This window comes from Crinia signifera, chromosome 1, assembly GCF_055691185.1.
Source record: "Crinia signifera chromosome 1, ASM5569118v1, whole genome shotgun sequence".
Classification (NCBI taxonomy): Eukaryota; Metazoa; Chordata; class Amphibia; order Anura; family Myobatrachidae; genus Crinia; species Crinia signifera.
Genome location: NC_139217.1, coordinates 22,318,998 through 22,337,886, shown reverse-complemented (window position 1 = coordinate 22,337,886; position 18,889 = coordinate 22,318,998).

Genomic DNA, 18,889 nt, shown 5'->3' with positions numbered 1-18,889 from the left:
TGAGGACACATATGAATTCCTACACAAATGTACCTTTTCACCCTTGTTTGTCTGCCTCACCCACTCCATGAGGAAAGCATTGTTCTGGACCTGCTTTTACCTACTACTGTAGGAGCTACCTCACCTGCACACAAACTGCTTTCTCACCTATTAAGTTGCTCTGCACATGTGCTGACACAAACTAATTAGCAGGGAAAAGTTGGATAGGAACATGGGAATGGCCATGGAGAGGGTTACACATGGGAAACTTCCACCACACTTCAACAAATGTTCAAAAATACCCTGGTCAGTAAGTACACATAAATCTAGTATTTGTTTCACACAAGAAATGACACATACCACAATTTTGATTTAATTTGTAAAATAAATTTATTTGCTGTTCAGCATCACAGCTTGACACTTTAATGTGAGAAATCAAAAAAACAAATAAAATAGACACACAAATAATAAAACAGCCAGAACAAGAGGTTGCATATCTCCAAACATGTGTTACCCTGCAAATGCAATGGTGAAAGAAATGGGGACACCAGAATACGTACTGCAACAACCAGGGTGAATACTAAGCAAGATACACACCACCAAAAAAAAATATCCTGCATTTGTAGAGGTCAAAATACGAACTTTCATGCCCATGGCACGCAAATGGATCGATGGGCAACTCAGGAAGCGGATGTCCAGTGCAATTTAAACCTTTGGCCTCCAACCACAGAGGAAGTGAACCAGGTCTCATTTGGGCCCTTTTTTGCCCCTTTTAGATGGGGCCTTGGGGACAGGGGCCTTTGGGTCAGATGGCTTTCGGCGTCTTCCCCTAGTCGACACAGGAGGGTCAGCCGAGGTGGAAGGTTGGGGAGCAGCTTGGGGTGGGGCAGCAGATGGGGGATTGTCCCTTAGGGACCTGGCGGTGGACAGCTGCTCCGCAATAAGTTCATTCTGGCGGCTGAGGTGTTGGCCAATGCTTAGCATGCCAGCCGCCAGAGTTTCATTAATGCGGTTCAACGCCTCAACCTGCAGCTGGTTTGTGGCCTTCCACTCCGCCAGAAAATCCGCCACCTGCTGCTGACGGATCGCAGCATCCACCCCTTGCTGCTCGATCCTGTCCAGCGTCACCAACAGGCTCTCACTCAATGTCTCCTGTGGCTGGGGCTGGGGGCGACGTCTTGCTGGAGGCTGGACCACCTGCTCCACCTGTGGCTCTGCAGAGGCAGATGCTGCCGGTACATCCTGACTTTCTGCTTCTGCTAGGATAAGAATTGAAAACAATGTCACCATCACATACGCAATAAAAAATATCTTTCTAAATACAATGCATTACTGTGACTTACCATCAAAAGCAGCAGCAAAGACCTCCACCGGGAGCTCACTGTCCATATTGGAGATCCCCCTGATCTCCCCCACATCGATGACGTCACAGGAGTCCAGCTCCAGGGGGGTATACTCCAAATGGTCAGGCATAGGACCGCTCCCGGTGGACATGCTGTGGTTGTACCGGTCAGTCATCTTCCTCTTCAGGGCACTTTTGAAGTCAGTCCACCTACAAGTTTAAAAATACAAATATCACCATGAGATATGTGCACCACTGTGCTACGTGTAGGGTTACCACCTAGTCCCTTTAATTCCGGACACATGTTACTTACACAGGTTCTGTGGCAGTTTAAAATTAGGTGAAGTGGAGTCTTGAAGTCAGCCAGCCACAGAACCTGTGTAATTAATATGTGTCCGGAATTAAAGGGACTAGGTGGTACCCCTAGCTACGTGACATTTCCTAGTGTGGGAGATCTTTTGTGCCATGTGTGGCCAAATATTTCTTTGATGGACAAAACCATGTGCACTGCAGGTGAGGCAGGTGTAAAACCCCACCCAAATCTGATTATCTCTGCACAAGTAACACCTGCCTCACCTGCAGTGCACATGGTTTTGTCCATCTAAGAAATATTTGGCCAGAAAGAGTGAACTAGAATAAGGGCCTCAGTTCCTGCTGGAGACTGCTGAAAAATTGCCCTGACAAACACACTAACCTTTTCTTCACCGCGTCCCAAGTTCTGACCACTGGTGACACCTGGTTCACTTCCTCTGTGATCTTGTCCCAAAGGTTTCTCCTTGCACTGGCACCCGGCTTCCTGGTTGCCAATTCAATCCATTCGCGTGCCCTGGGCACGAGAATTCGCATTTCGGCCTCTACAAATGCAGGGTTTCTCCTTCTGGTGGTGGTATCCTGCTCAGTCATCACCCTAGATGTTGCAGCACGTTTTCTGGTGGCCCCAGCTCTCTCACCATGCACCTGCTGGGTCACACCTGTTTGGAGAGATGCAACCTCTTGTTCTGGCTGGTTGCTTGGCCCTTGTGGAGCTGGTGGAGGTTCACCAGGGCCTGTTACTGAGGGGCCCGCTTGATCTTGCAGGCGACTCCTCTCTTGGGCCCTCCTTGTCCGCTCCTGTTCCCTCTTCTGTAATGCTTGAAGCAGGGATTCGGCTTGTGCTCTCTGCAGAGCGTCCTCTGCTGCTGAATCGTCAGAGTCAGACATGTTTGCAGCAATTGTGGGCTGCATCTGACTGAATATTTATATGTTAATCTCCCGCCACGAACAAGGGGGCGTATATTTTTCCCCGCAAGGTAGATGCAAATTTACGCCGATATTTCCCGCCGATAATTGCCGCTTAAATTACGCAGGTCTCAATGCACCTGATCAATCACCCGTATATGTATATACACAGGTTGTGGAGCATTGTGGGCTACATCGTGAAATGTGTGCACCTGTCATTCCAATGATGAGTGTTGTCAGCTGGTATCTGTTGGAGTTCGTGTATGCTTTGTGAGTCACATTTCAAAACATCACGTTATAATGCTTTCCTTACATATGTAATGTGTATGAAATTGTCATACAGCAACATGTTGCATTGTGGCCCTTTAAGCAGCGTAGTTATAAGTAGAGGGTTGCGTGTATTATTTTCCGCCTACTGTATATACAGTACTCCTCTCCATGCATATCGGTGTATCGTGCCCCCTTTTGAGCAGCGTAGTTATAAGTAGAGGGTTGCGTGTATTATTTTCCGCCTACTGTATATACAGTACTCCTCTCCATGCATATCGTGTATCGTGCCCCCTTTAGGCAGCGTAGTTATAAGTAGAGGGTTGCGTGTATTATTTTCCGCACACTGTAAATACAGTACTTCTCTCTTCATTGAATGCATGCTGTTGGTTGTGGTGTGTGTATATCGGAACGGTCCGCGTAAGTTTCTATTCGCATCCAGTTTGTTAATGTAAGAAGGATTAATAAAGTTAATACCAAACAAACAATTTTTTACACCAATCAGCAAGCACCAAAAGTGATATATGTACCTGCAATTAATAACTGCGCCATTGCCACCATGACTTCAACCAGGGCTAGGGCGTTTTCTACCCAGGAGCTATTGGCCTTGGTTGAGGTCATGGACCGCCGCCTGGGGCCCAGGGGCCCTTATGTATCTAATAGGGAAAAGCGGCGGGCATACAATGCTGCCCGGCGGCTAATTTTCGCCAGGACCGGCGTGGATAGGAGCCTGGCTCAACTGGAGCGGCGCTGGTCGGACCTGCGCCGGCGGCAGCCAGTGTTGCTCAGCACACTTCGCCGCCATATTGCCCGATGTAAGTTTTTATTTACTAGTATGCCTGCGTTATTTTGCAAATGTTTTCTGTACTTTTTATAAATGTGTCCCTGAGTATGTGGGTGTATATGGGTGTATATGGGGGTGTATATGGGTGTATATGGGGGTGTATATGGGTGTATATGGGGGTGTATATGGGTGTATATGGGGGGTATATGGGTGTATATGGGGGTGTATATGGGTGTATATGGGGGTGTATATGGGTGTATAGGGGGTGTATATGGGTGTATATGGGGGTGTATATGGGTGTATATGGGGGGTATATGGGTGTATATGGGGGTGTATATGGGTGTATATGGGGGTGTATATGGGTGTATATGGGGGTGTATATGGGTGTATAGGGGGTGTACAGTATATGGGTGTATATGGGGGTGTATATGGAAGTATAGGGGGTGTATATGGGTGTATATGGGGGTGTATATGGGTGTATATGGGGTGTATATGGGTGTATATGGGGGTGTATATGGGTGTATAGGGGGGGTATATGGGTGTATATGGGGGTGTATATGGGTGTATATGGGGGTGTATATGGGTGTATATGGGGGTATATGGGTGTATATGGGGGTGTATATGGGTGTATATGGGGGTGTATATGGGGGTGTATAGGGGGGGGTTTAAGTAGTTGATCAGTTTTTGGGTGTAGGATATCAAATAGTTTGCATGATAAATGTCTGAAATTTCACAGCAATGATAATTTTGAAGGTTATGAGCATGACTAATGTGAATTTTTCTTTCCCCCTTTTTTATGAAACCCAATCTTCGATTTCTATGCCATCAACATGAACATTTCAGCACGGGCAAGGGCACGCATTGAAGCCCGGGAGCAGGCAGCCCGGGACCAGGCAGCCGAGGAGGAGGAGGAAGAAGAGGAGGAGGAAGAAGAGGAAGAGGAGGAGGAGGAAGAGGAGGAGGAGGAGAAGAAAGAGGAGGAGGAAGAGGAGGAGGAGGAGGAAGAGGAGGAGGAGGAAGAAGAGGAGGAGGAAGAAGAGGAGGAGGAAGAAGAGGAGACCCAGGGTGCAGTTTGCACCCACACAATTTCCCCATCCCCCACCCCCTCCACAACCCCCACCCCCTCCACAACCCCCCCCCCCCTCCACAACCCCCACCCCCTCCACAACCCCCACCCCCCCCCCCCTCCCCACCCCATTTCCAACCCCCCTACACCTCTCCACCACCCACCCCCAAACCTCTCCACTCCCCAGTCACACCCACTACCTCGGTCCAAACACCAGGACCATCCTCCTTGCTCCTGCCCCCCCCAACCACTCCACAGCCAACCAGCGGCGCCCAGGATGGCTCAAGTAGCCGTAAGTAAATAATGTGTCTAATGTTGACCTACACATTTCTACACATAAACAATCACAACAACCACATATGTGTATTCAACATCAACATTAGTTGCAACATATCACTGCAGGCCGACCATGAGGTGTGTCCTGTCCTTCTCCAGGAACAAGGGTCCCCTTGGTGGTTTTTTTGAGTGTGGCCATGCCTCACCCCTTGAAAAATTGACATAACAGTACATCCAATGAGATATCCGACATTAGTGGTGTGGTAGTTATGTGGCTCCAGGTGTTGGGTAACTCCAGTTCCCAGCATGATGTGCAACACAGGGCCAGATTATAATGGAGGCGCAAGGGGTCAGTGCCCCTGGGACCCCCTCTAGCTAGGGGCCCCCTGTGGTTGTCATTTTTTTTTTTAAAAAGAAAATGTTTAAGTTATGTTTTTTTTTTTAGCTAAATGTTTTGTGCATGGGTGGGGTAGTGCTGCAGCTTCACCTATCTGCCAATGTGACAATGATTTATGGTGCTGAGCATCGGGAGGCAAGGCACACTGATTGCACAAGTGTGCAGTGCATTTCTGGGAGTTGACTAAGTCCCATGACACTTTGCACCAGAGAACAGAGGCTGAGAAGTTTGTGCTGAGCTCTGATTGGTGGAGCTCATTACATGCTTCTCAGGTCCATGGAGAACAGCAGCAGCAGCTTAGTCATAGGAGGGTTTTTAATCAGAGGCAGCACTAGGACTGTAAAGTCTCCTCCAGAGTAAGGGGCAGAGGGACAAACACAGGCTTTTCATGTGGTGTGTGTATATATATATATATATATATATATATGGTGTCTATTATTATTCCGAGTGCCGCAAACCCCCTGTCTATATATATATATATATATATATATATATATATATATATATATATATATATATATATATATATATATCCCCTGCAGGTAACCATTGACCAAGTTTATTCTGCCTTTACTCTATGTTTTGACAGTATAATATTCGCCCATGCAGTGTGCGGCCAGTAATGACAAGTGCAAGGGGGCCCCCCGCTCTAAAGTACCCCGGGCCCCCCAAAGGCTTAATCTGCCACTGGTGCAACTTAAATGTAGAGATTGTTTTGGTAATAGTGTGTGAGGCCATGCGGATGCATGCTTTACAAACATAGCTGTAGGCCTATAATTTGTACAGCAATGTCCTAAATTTAAAATAGTAAGGAGTGCTTAAGCCACAACAATGTCATAACCCTTAAATAGCACAGGCTAATTGTGAGGTTAGAGGACAGTCCCCCAAAAACAAAGTACCAATTGGGATACAGCATACATTCATTGATGAAGGAGTAATTGAATTAATGTTATTTACTATGTACAGTATGTGTGTGTTAACATATTATTTTTTAGTACTGTGTTTACAGCAGACCCATCTTCAATGTAGTTTCTAAATGTATGTGGCCTTCACACATAACTCTGAACTTTTTATTATGTACAAATACAACAAACATTTGTGTATATTAATTTTTTGTTTTATCCCTTCATTACAGACACTGAACAGCAGCAGGAGGAGGTGGCCGCAATAATGCGGGAAATAATGGTCACCCTGGTGTACCTGCAGCTACTTTTTGGCCTTCTGGAGGCCCGCCTTTAATTTTTTATTTATCCCCCCCCTTTTTATTTTTGTATCCAATAAAAGTTTTATTACAGTTCGAAATTGCCTGTGTTTTTAATAATAAATATGTTAGAGGGCGTGTAAGGGTAGGTACATACAGATGTGTACTGTAAGTTATACTTGTAATTTGAGGTGAGGGGTAATGATTGATGTGTGAATGTGTGTGTTTTTGAGTAAAATAACACATAGTGAAAATGCATGAATGTTTAATGTTGTTCGATTAAAACATCACACATAACATCAGGGTAGGTATACATGTTACACATTTTGGACAAAGTAATTACGTACATAATTTAGTACATATACAGAAACACCAACATAACTTGATTTAAAAGTAACAGCAATATGGGGACACATAGATAGTGATTAAAATGCCACATTAGAACATAACAAATATACATGTAATGTGGGTTAAAATGTAGTTTTATTAGGTCTTTATTAAGGTAGACAATTGAGTTAATAGAAAACAATAAGTGAATAACAAATAGATTAATTAATCAATTGTCAGATTAGTAGTTGAGAGGCAAGATTTGCAGGTCCATATATGTGAAGGGTATGCCAGCGTGCACGGACGTACGCTCACTCTCACGAGCGGTGACATAAGCTGAGTTTTCCATTGAAAACAATAGGGACCCGTCCGTGCAAACTGGCGTACGCTTAGATCGCCGCAAGAAGGCGGTGGGGAGACGGAGGAAAGACGGCCGTAGACGGCGCCGTACGCTCAGTTGTACGCCTGTTGTCGGAGTGCAAGGGCTGGCCCGTCCGCGTACGTTGCCGTACGCTCATTTGTACGGCACTCCCCTTCTACGGTATTTCTGCCCGTACGTAAGCGGCTGATTTGTGGGTGGACTTAACCCTAACGGCCGCGTACGGCTAGCGTGCGGTAATTGTGAACGTACGCACGTTTGGCCGCTCCGATCAGAATAATGCCCATTGTGTAAGGGGAATTACGGTGTGTGGCATAATGTGTAAGCGCATCACATTGTGTAGCATAATGTGAAATAGGCAGTACTGTATGGCATTATCATGTGTGCCATAATGTGTAATGGCATTATGGTGTTATTGGTACTGTTATGTTGCCGCACCCCTTCCCCATGAAGCCACAAACCCTATTTTTGCATGCATTCTCCCAGTTCTCGCTGTGGTAGTGGGTAGTCACAAATTCACTTTCTGGCACAGGGCACCAAAATGCCTAGTTATGGCACTGGTGCTGTATAATGTGAATAAGATGGTGTACTGTGTGGCATAATTTGAAATGAGTGGCCATGCCACTTCCTTGTAAGACCACATATCTTTTTTTGTGTGTGCGGTCCCTTTGTAAATTATGAGAGGGCACAAATGTAAAGTTTGCAGGAAAGCGCCGAAAACCCTAGCACCGCCCCTGACCACAAATGTTTTTTCTAATGCATTCCATCCCACAACCATAGCCCCATGCTGTCCACCTTTCTATGCAGAATTTGACCTCGATTCAATGGCCTGTGAGGTGATAGCAAAGCAGACATATGCAATTGTAATTTAATTTGGCTCCCCCTCACCACAGGCCTGAGTATCGCGGTAAAACACCATGGAGGGGACTAATTATGTAAGACGCTTAGTCACAACACTGAGCAACCACAAATTCTGCTTTTGCTGTGCTGCTTTTCAGGCTCTGAGTCCCAATATTTACAGCAAGTGCATGTATGAGGCAGCATTTGTATTTACATATGGTGCCGTTTTCATTTAGCTCAAACATGCGCCAAGATGGGGATGCGCTAGCGTCTCAAACACTTGCGTGTCCCATTGCTGTGAATGTGGTGCACAAGTATTACGCACGTGCATCCCATTCTCAGCTAATTGTGCATTGAGATGGGCAGACATGCTGCATTTTTGGGTTGAATGAAAACGGCTCCAACTGTACTTTAAATAAATAAGTATATAATGTAAAGTGTTTTTTTTCCCCCTACCTTTAGGGGCAAAGGAATTTGATATAGATGAAGCTGCACCACACAGGGGCTTGTGCAAAACTTTGTTAAAACATCCTAGCATCTTACGTGTGACCTCTGACATGCATAAATTCACATTTCTTACTTATATAATAAACCTGAAATAACGACTCAGTGACATAGGTTTGGCAGAAATTGTTAGCTAATTTATTTAAAAGGTTAAGCTAGATTATTTTATTAATATTAATGAATTAATGGTGGCCAAGAAAGAATGGCTACTTAACTAGGCTCCACCCACCAGCTGCATACAAAATAAATCCTACCCTGTCAAGCAGTATCCGTCCAACCTACTACATTAACTACCCCACCCATTCAGGTGAGGGTTGTTGTCCCCGAGCAGGTGATCCAGCGAAGGCCTAAGTCAATGAGAGGCGAACACACCGACAACAAACCATCTACATTGCATGACCATTACAAGAAGGACTAAATCCATTAACCTGCCGTTCTTTCCCGCCAAAGCGTGGATTCTGAGCCCAGAATCCCTGCACCGCCACCGACCCTATAACACTTCCTCAATCACCAGAAACAGATCCTTTATAAACATAAACAGACCTTCCCTAACTAAATGAATGCCATCAGGCCGGAAGAGATGATGGCACCTAAACCTAATCCTCTCATGTGGGACAACTACACCACCAGCAGCTAGAACCCACCGTGCCACAGCCGAATTCAGCTTCTTCCTGGCCTCATAAATTGCCATATAATTCAAAGCCACTCTTCAACAAAGCCGGGGCACAAGAAAGGACCAAATCAAGATGCAGGAGGGACAAGCTCAACCGAGTAGATCAATTGATGCAGACAGGATACTGTGGCATGGGAATGGCTAGGGTGAGATGGGTGGTGACTACCCCACATTGTGGTAATATAACTTCAGGATAGAGTAATGTAGACTCTCTGGATGAGGTAGTCAGCAGGAAACAAGCTGGTACCAGTAGTGCAGTGTTCTGCAAAGTATCTGAGCAGCAGGGATTAAAGTGTGTGTGTGTGTGGGGGGGGACTCGGTTCCACTACATGTAATGGTGAGACGATGAGGTGGAGCTAATTCAAACTCCACTTTGGCCATGTACAGTAATTCTAATAGAAAATCATTAAACTGTATAACAGAAAAGAGAAATTATTTATTCCACCTCTCCAGGAACACTTTAAGTCCTATTGTGTAGAATAGAATCAAATAATCTCATTAGGGGACTGTGCTGTTATATTTCTGCCTAATGTTCAGATAACTACATTTTCCCAATTACTGTATATTATTCATACCTTCATACCTGTAATTGTATAACTATACATACTGTAGAGATAATTGTACCCAACTAGGTGAAACACAGAAAGGTACTGAAGTTCTCCATATAGTAAATGTAAAAGAAAAGAATATACTGAGTTTTAACTAATCTCCTATCATGTATTTATATGTTGATGCCATTTCTAGATCAGTTATGGAGCAAAGGACCCTGAGCTCAGTGACAGAAGGATTTATCCACATTTTTATCGAACAATTCACAACAATAACAAGGAAATTGAGTCAATTGCTCAGATAGTGAATTATTTTGGGTGGAATTGGGTCGGGATCATTACATCAGATGACGACAGCGGAGAGCGGGAGCTCCAACAACTCAGCAGACAGTTATCTGATCATGCAATATGCACTGAATTCATGGTACAAGTAGTTGATGGAGAAGATCCTAAAATGTCAGCTATTAGGAATGTTATTCAGCGTTCTACTACTGAGATTGTAATTATCTGTGGCACAAACTCATTGTTCTTTGTAAGGTTTATCCATAGACTGGCACAAGCATTTGCTAATAAGACATTTATTCTTCCAACTTTGTGGGCAGATGTCCCAGAGATATCAATAGATGATGGGGATGGTGTCCCAGCTAACTGCAGTCTTGTTCTCTCACTTCCTGTACAGAACATCCCTGGGGCACAGGAATATATAGATCATTACAATCCATCCAATCACTCATTTGACCCATTATTGGAGGACATCTGGATAAGTGATTATGGATGCCGTTCTAAAAATCAATTAAAAAATTACTATTTTAAAATTTTTATTGCTAAAAACTGTACAACAGAGGTGAAGCCTAAATTATCAGTATGTACTAGTTATGATGCACTTCCCCACAGAGTATATCTCGCTGTCTCCATTATGGCACAAGCGTTACATGATATGTTTTTATATTTCAACAAAAATGGAACAAAAACTGTTTTTACAACACATGTACACAAGGTGAGTATACAGACTGCTGGTCTCATGTAGAGTGGGTCCTACATCTGTATTAGTAACATAATACCGGCATCGTCCATACAGGGCACCGTCACCATTAATCTGCACACATGACATTGATCATATATAAAAGGCAAAAACCAAGATTGACTCATTACAAAATTTCTTAAACCACAAGGCCTACAATCTTGGAACTTGATAGGTAGCTTCTCCTCAGGTCTTAGGGGCTTGGTAAGAACCCTTTTTACAATTGTCACTGTCCAACCACAAAAATTACAAAAAAACGTAAATAATCAATTTGAAATTTTCTCTCATTCTACGGCCCAAGAAGCTGAAAAGGTTTTTGATGAGTTCAGGTGATTGCTGAAATGTTCTTTATAAACTGATTATTTTCATGACAATGGCATTGACTTGTGCGCTTGTAGCTATGCCAATACGTGACGCAAGGCAGTGGACCGGGCAGGCCGTGGGCTCTGGAGAACCATTTCCCTATCCTGCACCTTACTCTATGGGCGGTATTCAATGTGAATACCGGCGACGTGCAGCGAATCCTGTTTAGGATTCGCTGCACATTCGCCACTGCTCGCTGCGTTCCGGAGCCTCGCCGGCTCCGGTATTCAATGAGTCAGGTCGCTGCCCCTGACCGGCGAATTTGAGCTACTGCGGCGGACGCCACAGGGAGCCTGAGGATGGTGGCAGGCAGGGAGATGGAAGTCTCCCTGCCTGCCCCAGAACGTTTGTGGGGGGAGGTGGGCTCACCGGGTGCCAGGCAGCACAGGCTGCCCCCCGGGGGTGCCAGCAGGGGACCGGGTATATTCACTACACCCGATCATGCATATGTAATGATCGGGTGAAGTGAATATATGAATATCGAATGAGCGGCTCGGCTCCGGCCCCCTGCTGGCTGGTCTGTGTAAAAAAAAAATATATATATATTTTTTTATTAAATATATATTCATGTGCTTACAGCACATGAATAAAAATAGCATGCCCCTCCTCAGAATAAAATTCCAGATTTTTTTACACCAATTGTAAAAAACAAAACACTTTATTTTAAAAGTTCACCTTCCACTTCACCATAAAAAGATAGCGATTGCTACTCGGTGAACCATGGCGAAAAAAAACTTGAAATGTATTCGCCATCTGGTCATTGAATAGGGTGATTCACCGTTTTAGTCAGAAATTCGCCATAAAAACCTGGCGAATCAGCCTCATTAAATACCTCCCATTGCCTCCTGAGCCTGCCATTGCCTGCCGGTGAACGTTGACCTTCCTCTGTTCACTAACACAATAACTAAGCAGAACATCTGTATTTCCTTCCCAGTTTCAGTTCAGGTCTTCCTGGCATGACCTGCTCTGTCCTATAATTCTATGTTACCATCCTCATCCTGTAGTGAAGCCCATATAATCAGCCAGTCAGTAATAGTATTACCATAACAGGTTTCATTCATCTGACACATTCATACAGGGTAGACAGGAAGTTGGTTGTCAAGCATTAGATCTACACCACTAGGATGACATGCATTAAGGTCGACATTACTGAAGGTCAACATGCAGGAAGGTTGACATGACTGAAGGTCGACATGGGTTAGGTCATTAGGTCAACACAGGGTCATTATTTCGAAATAGACTTAGGTCGACAGTCAAAAGGTCGACATCGTTTTTTTTTTCACTTTATTTGGCCCGAATTTCGACACAGTCAACATGAACACTGAAACATAGCACCACGTCCCCTTGCATGGTTCACTGCACTCGCCATACTTTGGGCAGGGCACCTCAGCACCTCATTACACTCGCCATGCTTCAAGCACACAATTTCTTCTCCCGCCATGCCCTACGGGATGGTAGAGCATGAATTACTGCCTGTCGGCATATGTCGGCTTGAAAAAGAAAAACCCCATTTCAACCTTTTGACTGTCGACCTTCTCCATGTAGAGCTAAAGCTTATTTTGATCTAATGACCTGATGACCTAACCCATGTTGACCTTCAGTCACGTCGCCCGTCCTGCATGTCGATCTTAAGTCATGTCGACCAAATGCTTGTCGACCCAATGCTCATATACCTAGTGACTGTATACTTTCATACAGGGGATGGAATTCTATTGACACAAAACTATGAATAATTAGGTACTTGTTTCCTAGCAGGGCGCCCAGTACGCATCGCATTGTATGCCGCATTATAGTAGCATGTGATGCGATGCAATGTCCTTATAAAGTGCACAGGGGTGCTTATACAATGAAACATTGAATCCGATCTCAGTGCACCAAATGCGATGCAATGCGATATTTCATTGTACAAGCACCCATGCCATGTGATGTGATGGGTGCTTACAATAAGATGTGATGGTATGAGATGTGATATGTGCATAGTATGAGATGTGATGGTTGCTTACAATTTTAAGCACCTGCACCTATGCCATTGTTTAGCGTCAACCCAAGTATCAACGCAACCCCGAAGCATGGTGAGGGGCATCGGAGTGCGTCCTCCGACCTTTTCATACCCACATGTCGGCATGGAGTTGATTTTATATAGTGTGGCGAGCGCAGCAAGCCACCAAGCCCGAAGCATGGCAAACGCAGCGAGCCCCGCGATGGGATGCGGAATACATGTAAAGTAATCTTGCTGTGCTCGCCACACTCCGGACTATATAAAATCAACTCCACACTGACGTGCTAAGTGGGGGTATGAAAAGGTCGGAGTACACGTTCCGGCGCTCACCATGCTTCGGGGTGGCGTGGATAGTGCTGCTGTTTTAGTAACACATTCACACCTGCAAATTCATACAGCCGACACAGTAATGACGACATGTGTTAACTAATAACTAATTTACTGAAATAATTTGATTAATGAGCATAAATAATTAAGAACAATTAAAGGTACTCTTTACCTAGAACGGCGCCCATCGCGACCATCGCGACCATCGTATGCACTAAAAAACGGATGCGATGCCCGCGATGGCCGCGATTTCCCATAGGGATCAATGTTAAAAGTGAGATTGGACGCGATTTTAGTGTTCAATGCCTCAATGCCCGCGATTTTTCCATAGGAAACAATGTTAAATGGGCCACAGAGCCCAAATAGTCACCCTAAAGTCTGAAATGGCCCCCACAATTGTTACCGCCACCCCACGATCAACGTCAACCCGAAGCGTGGCGAGCGCAGCGAGCCCGCGAGGGGCGGCGGTACGCGTCCTCCGACCTTTTCATACCCCCACTATCCACGTCGGCGTGGAGTTGAGAATAGAATAGTGTGGCGAGCGCAGCGAGCCACCGAGCCCGAAGCGTGGCGAGCGCAGCGAGCCCCGCGAGGGAACGCGGATACCTTCACAGGTAAACGCGTCCCTTCGCGGGCTTCACAGGTATCCGCGTCCCCTCGCGGGGCTTGCTGCGCTCGCCACGCTTCGGGCTCGGTGGCTCGCTGCGCTCACCACACTATTCTATTCTCAACTCCACGCCGACGTGGATAGTGGGGATATGAAAAGGTCGGAGGACGCGTACCGCCGCCCCTCGCGGGCTCGCTGCGCTCGCCACGCTTCGGGTTGACATTGATTGTGGGGTGGCGTTAAAAATTGTGGGGGCCATTTAAGACTTCAGGGGGACTATTAGGGCTCTGTGGCCCATTTAACATTGTTTCCTATGTAAAAATCGCGGGCATTGAGGCATTTAACACTAAAATCGCGTCCAATCTCACTTTTAACATTGATCCCTATGGGAAAATCTCGGGCATCGCGGGCATCGCGTCGCACCCGTTTTTTATGTGCATGCGATGGCCGCGATGCCCGCGATTTTTTACCCCCGACGCCCGCGATGCCAATCGCGGGCGCCGTTCTAGGTAAAGAGTACCCAATTAAAAGATAACAAGTTTAAAATCAGAAACAAAAATGATTAAAGAACAAGAACAATAAAAATAACAAGAATAATACATTTAAAACATGATTAATCGTACTTTGGGAGGAGATTTAGGTCCTCAATTACACAGAGGAAAGGGTCCTCAGCTCTCAAAGTTTTGCACCACATGAACTCTGTTAAGTATGACTGGAGCTCATGGCATGCAGTGCCTCTTTGGCGCTTATTCCGCCACTTGCATGCACCCCAAAGTCGTTCCACATTTTGGGTATGGACCCCTGCAGCCGGATCAATAAAATTGAACCGGTGGTTGATGGTAAAATGACGATATCCAGCCAGTTCAAGTTAGGCGGTAGAATACGCCCTCCAGCAGTCTGTTTATATATCCAGGGCCTGCTCTATATTCTACTGGATGGAGTCCATTAACATTGTGGCATCTCTCCCGGGCACCATTTGTAGAAAATCCCTCTGAATATCCACTTTTGTGGAAGAATGCGGCCAGCATTGTTCTTCCTTTTAACAAAAAGGGTCTCATCCACTTCGACAATGTTGCCAGGGCCACCAATATTCCGCTGGGGCTGCGCCATTATGTCCAGAGCACATGCCTCACGCATCCAGCGATTGTACAGCACAGCCGTCTTCTTGGACAAGTCCAGCTGCTGGCTGCAGTATTCAAAAGACATCAGCTCCTGGGACCACGAATAAATAAATTGCAGCATGGTGAGAAATGACTAACGGCAGCCTGGAAACCATTGTGCCGCTTTCAGTCTGACCTTCTGCCGGCACACCTTCACATGGCAGCGCCCCATCAACACCTTCAAAGAAAGGCGCATGGCGTGCCCATTTCCGTAATTCTGCGCCACCGGAAGCAGATTGTGCGCCTGGAAAAAGGCGACAGTCTCCTCCTCCGTCTGCGGCAGCGAGAATACATTAATAACTCCAGCCATCTCAATCAAATGTCTATCAATTCCAAATAACCAGCACAAATCACCACCAGCCCGGAGGTACACTTCTTCTCATGACAGATTATCACCTCAGAGTGACAGGGAGCAGGAATGGGAAAATCGCATCGCATCGCATGCTACTACTATACGTCATGCGATGCAATGCGATTCCACTATGTCTGCGTACGTAATAAATCTGGGCACCCTGCTAGGAAACAAGTACTGATAATTATAAAGACATTCTTAAGTGATGTCAACAATATATAAGTGGAGGAGTTGTCCATAGTCCACACTGAGTATCAGGTGCTGAACTTGTAAGTAATGGGGTCAGGATACAAGTGCAGGCTTTCAGGAACAAATGCTGAGTATCAGGTGCTGCAAAGAGGCAAAGACTGTAGCGCAGGTTTGAAGCTTCCTCCCAAGGGATTGACAACAAAGTACTGGCGTCTGTTTGCCCCAGAGGGCTTGGCTTTATCCCCCAGGACAGGTTCTGATTGGCAGAGCAGAATTGAGACCCGGCGCTACTGGCTGGCCACAACAAGATGGAGGCGCCCAGACTGAGCACAGGTGTCTACCATCGGTTCCCCTGCCGGAGGCATCCAGAGAAGACCTCAGGAAGATGGTCGCGGCCGAGAGCCGTGGATGCAGCGCTCCCCGCCCTGCACCCGGACGGATAGCCGGCAGGCCCCACCGCCGGAGGTGAACAGGTGAGCGGGGCGTGCTCCAGCGCTGGCCGTGACAGCACCCCCGCTTTTGAAGTGGACTCTGGACACTATCATGGTTTTCTTGGATTCTGTTGATGAAACTTTAGAACCAGTAGAGGAGCATCAATACAAGAGGCATCCACCCAAGAACGTTCCTCTGGGCCATAACCTTTCCAGTCCACCAGATATTGAATCTGTCCAGAGCGAATCCTTGAGTCGATTACCTTGTTAATTTCAAAAGATACATCGTGACGAGACTGTGTCTGTGGAGATTTGGTTACTACATTCTGGAAGCTATTCAGCACCAATGGTCTTAACAAGGAAATATGGAAAGAGTTTAAAATTTTTAAGGAACGAGGCAGTTGTAATTTGTATGCTAAAGGAGAAATCACGGTAGTGATTGTATATGGACCAATGAATTGAGGCGCAAATTTCATAGACGGAAGCCGGAGGCTAATATTTTTAGTGTATAGCCAAACTCTGTCTCCTACTTTGAGTCTTGGAACTGCTCGTCTGTGACAGTCTGAAAAATGTTTGTAACATTGGGAGGATTTTCTTAAAGAAGCACGGACATTCTTCCAGACATTTGAGAAAAACTGAATAGAGGAGTTGATCGCTGGCAAATCAAACACAGGAAGACTTCGGATACTCGGAGTATATGGATTGCGGCCATAAACAATGAAAAATTGAGTCTTCTCAGTAGAGGCGCGGTAAGAGTTATTGTGTGCAAACTCGGCCCATGGCAAAAGTTCTTTCCAATTATCTTGAGAAGAAGAGAGATATAAACTTAAAAAGGTCTCCAAGTCCTGAATCACTCTCTCTGTTTGGCCATTGGATTGTGGATGATACGATGAAGAGAAGTTTAACTTGACTTGAAGAGCACTACACAAAGCCCTCCAAAATTTTGACACGAATTGTACCCCTCTGTCAGACACAATTTCTCTTGGAAGTCCATATAATCGACATATTTCTGAGATGAATATTTGAGCCAACTTAGGAGCAGAGGGAAGACCTTTAAGAGGGTCGAAAAGTGGTCATCGACTACCCAGATCGTGTTATACCCTTGTGATGGGGTAAGTCAGTGATGAAGTCCATTGAAATACACGACCATGGAGACTTGGGTATAGACAACGGTTGAAGAAGCCCAGCAGGAGTTTGACGAGAAGATTTATGACGAGAACATTGAACGAAAGAAGAAATAATGTCTGTGACATCTGCTTTCATGGAAGGCCACCAATACGCTCTCTTAATGAATTCTAAAGTTTTCTTTATTCCAGTATGGCCAGAAAAATGAGAAGAATGTCCCCACTGCAACAAAGAATGTCTGAGATCAGCATCAACAAATGTCTTTCCTTGAGGAATGCACAACACAGAGGTTTTGGCAAACACTGTGGGGTTTAAGACTGGACTTATTGTGTGATCTTCTGGGGACGACAGGAACGACCTGGAAAGGGCATCAGCTTTGCCATTCTGGGATCCAGGACAAAACGACAAACAAATTTAAACCAAGTAAAAAACAAGGCCCATCGGGCTAGTCTCGGGTTCAGACACTGGGCATTCTGTAAATACAATAAGTTCTTGTGGTCAGTGATGACAAATTTAGCAAATTTAGCTCCCTCCAATAAGTAGCGCCATTCCTCAAATGATAACTTGATGGCCAACAGTTCTTGTTCACCAATTGGATAGTTATTTTCAGCTGGAAGGAACATTTTAGAAAAGAACCCGCAAGGATGTAGGTTACCATCCTCAGATTTTTGAGAAAGTACAGTTCCAACCCCAACTGAAGAGGCATCAATTTCTAGGATGAAAGGACATGAACAATCTGGCTGAAGAAGAATTGGAGCAGAAGAATTGGAGCAGAAGTGAACACTTATATTAACTGCTGGAGTGCTGTAAGTGCTTCGGAAGACCATTTGGACTGGTTGGCTCCCTTGTGTGTTAATGCAGTAATGGGACAGATGATGGATGATAAATTCTTGATGAACTTTCTATAATAGTTGGAAAAACCGATGAACCGTTGAATAGCCTTCAGCGTCAAGGGTTGTGGCCAATCAAGGACAGCTTGGACTTTTGAGGGATCCATGCTTAGCCCGGTTCCGGAGATGATGAAATCTAAGAAGGGTACTGAAGTTTTCTTGATTCACATTTCTTGAGGTGCAATACAACTGATTTGATCGTAAACGTTGAAGCACCTCTCTCACATGTTGACGATGTTCATGGAGGTTCTGGGAAAAGATGAGAATGTCATCAAGATAAACAACTACAGAATAGTATAACAAGTCGCAAAATATATCATTCATAAATTCTTGGAGATCTGCTGGTGCATTGCTGAGACCAAATGGCATCACAAGATACTCATAATGACCGTCCCTAGTATTGAAAGCTGTCTTCCACTCATCAACTGACTGGATGCGTACAAGGTTATAGGCTCCTCTGAGGTCAAGTTTTGTGAAGATTTTGGCTCCTTTAATTCGATCAAATAACTCAGTTACCAGAGGAAGTGGATACTTGTTCTTAAGGGTAATATTGTTTAACCCTCTGTAGTCGATACAGGGCCTTAAACTCCCATCCTTCTTTTTTACAAAAAAGAACTTTGAATG